Source organism: Rhea americana, unplaced genomic scaffold, assembly GCF_003343005.1.
Source record: "Rhea americana isolate MKP2758 unplaced genomic scaffold, rheAme1 scaffold_400, whole genome shotgun sequence".
Taxonomy (NCBI): domain Eukaryota; kingdom Metazoa; phylum Chordata; class Aves; order Rheiformes; family Rheidae; genus Rhea; species Rhea americana.
The window spans coordinates 306933-308691 of NW_028186536.1; the positions used below are offsets into that span (position 1 = coordinate 306933).

Genomic DNA, 1759 nt, shown 5'->3' on the forward strand with positions numbered 1-1759 from the left:
CCCGGCCCCGGCCCCGGCCCCGCCGGGAAGGGCACTCGGCTCCTCTGAAGGGCGGGGGGTCGCCGACCCCCCTCTTCACCCGCCCCCCCTCCGCTGCCCCGAGGGGAAAAGGGGGCATCGCTCATCGCGCTCGCCCCTCTCTTCCTTTCTTCATTCTGTTTTTTTCCACCCGGTAGGAAAACATAAAACCGTGTTGTGGCAGGAAAAAAAAATAAATAAAAAGGTGGTAAACAACAGCAAAACATATAGCGTATAATAATTATTGACTGCATGAGAAATAAGCCGTATGCCGGAATAGCTCTTAAAAGCAGTCTTTCAAGCCTATCCCTGAAAGCCCTGAAGGGCTTTCCAAATGTTTATTTTGGGTGAAGAGTAATTATTTTAACATTAAAAATAAAAGAAACAGCAACTCAAAGTGCATTGTGTAAACAAGAGAACTATAAATCAAGTGTGTCAAATAAACAAGCACACCAAAAGCTGGCTATCAACTCTTTATCCTTGCTCTGAACTCTCCCCACATTATATAATGTTGATAAACTGCTGCAAGCACATTTGGRGAAAAGATACAGTGGTGATGAAAACCCAGCAATATTTATTAGAGTGCATTAGTATCCTTACCTGCCAAGTAGTTGTTTCAGAGGTTCATCTGCACGCCTCTCATCAGTCCTGCAAGTAAACAATTTACTAGATGCTCAGCACAGACATATGATTCTCCAGTGCCAGWGTCTCTGTCCTAGATGTTTCTGAATTGCTTATGGTTTATTAACTTACTATGCTCTTCTGCACTGCCTTGTACCAAGAGCTGTGCAGGTATCAGTAGCTCCCACTTGTGAAGCCAGAGAAGAGAGAGATTGGGTAGATTTCCACATAGCTCCACATTTCAAACTGCTGATTTGCTGTAAAGGCACCAGTCGCTTGAAGAATTGGTCTGTCTTCTAACAGGTTTATTCCRAAGAGAGGCCTGACCCAAAGTTCACTGAAGACAATAGGAATATTTCTATAACCATGGTGGGAATTGATTCAAACCACTCTGAGCTCACTCTTGGCATGGAGGTATTTCTGAGTGCCACTATTCTTCAAAGCTAGTAAAAGCTCCCGGGGAGGTGGGGGGGGGAGAGGGAGGAGGTAGGAAGGGCAGAAAAAATAAGAAACAATTATTAAGATGTGCCTCTTTTTCATAKAGACAGAAAGTGAGGGACCTGCTTCTGCTTCCTTACAGCTAAAGGCAAAAAATGGGATTTGGAAAGCAGGTTACAGCCCAAGCTTAGAGTATGTCCTCCTGTATCCATAGGTTCAACCATGTAGTGCAACCACTGAATATGGTAGGCAAAGGCGGGCAGGGGGGGGGAGGAAGGGAAGAAGGGACGTTGCAAAATAATTAGGTCCAAATTTGGACATCTGTAAAGTCACTGGGAACTGAACTTGACCTTTCATTCCAAACCGTAGCTATTCACAGGGAAATTCTCAGCAAATCAGTGTTTTTCTCTCTTCTTGTCTCAGGCTCTGACTTCTATTTGCTTTGATTTGCAGGTTTYACTTCTTTCCCCTCTACTGGTCCCCCCATAACCTTCATTAGGTTGATTTAGACCAAGGCCTCTCACTCTCCCACTTTCTCCAGAAAGGCTGTTAATGCTATAAACAGACAGATGCGAGTAGTCAGGGAAGGGAAGGCAAACCAGGGGGAAAAGAGAAAGCTTCTCACTCTTCTTGGAGCTCTGTATAGATAATTATATTTTTGAGCAAGAACTTATCTAAAGTG

The 1759-nt window shown here is 44.5% G+C and overlaps 1 protein-coding gene across 2 annotated transcripts in view; it reads right to left on the reverse strand.

Moving 5' to 3' along the window:
• FUT9 (fucosyltransferase 9) overlaps window positions 1–856 on the reverse strand; it is a 103325-nt gene extending 102469 nt beyond the window's left edge. For both annotated transcript variants that reach the window (XM_085314352.1, XM_085314351.1), the window contains exon 1: window positions 619–856. The gene's annotated coding sequence lies outside the window, so the exon portion shown is untranslated. The remainder of the gene's footprint in view (window positions 1–618) is intronic.
• Between the last annotated feature and the right edge of the window lie 903 nt (window positions 857–1759).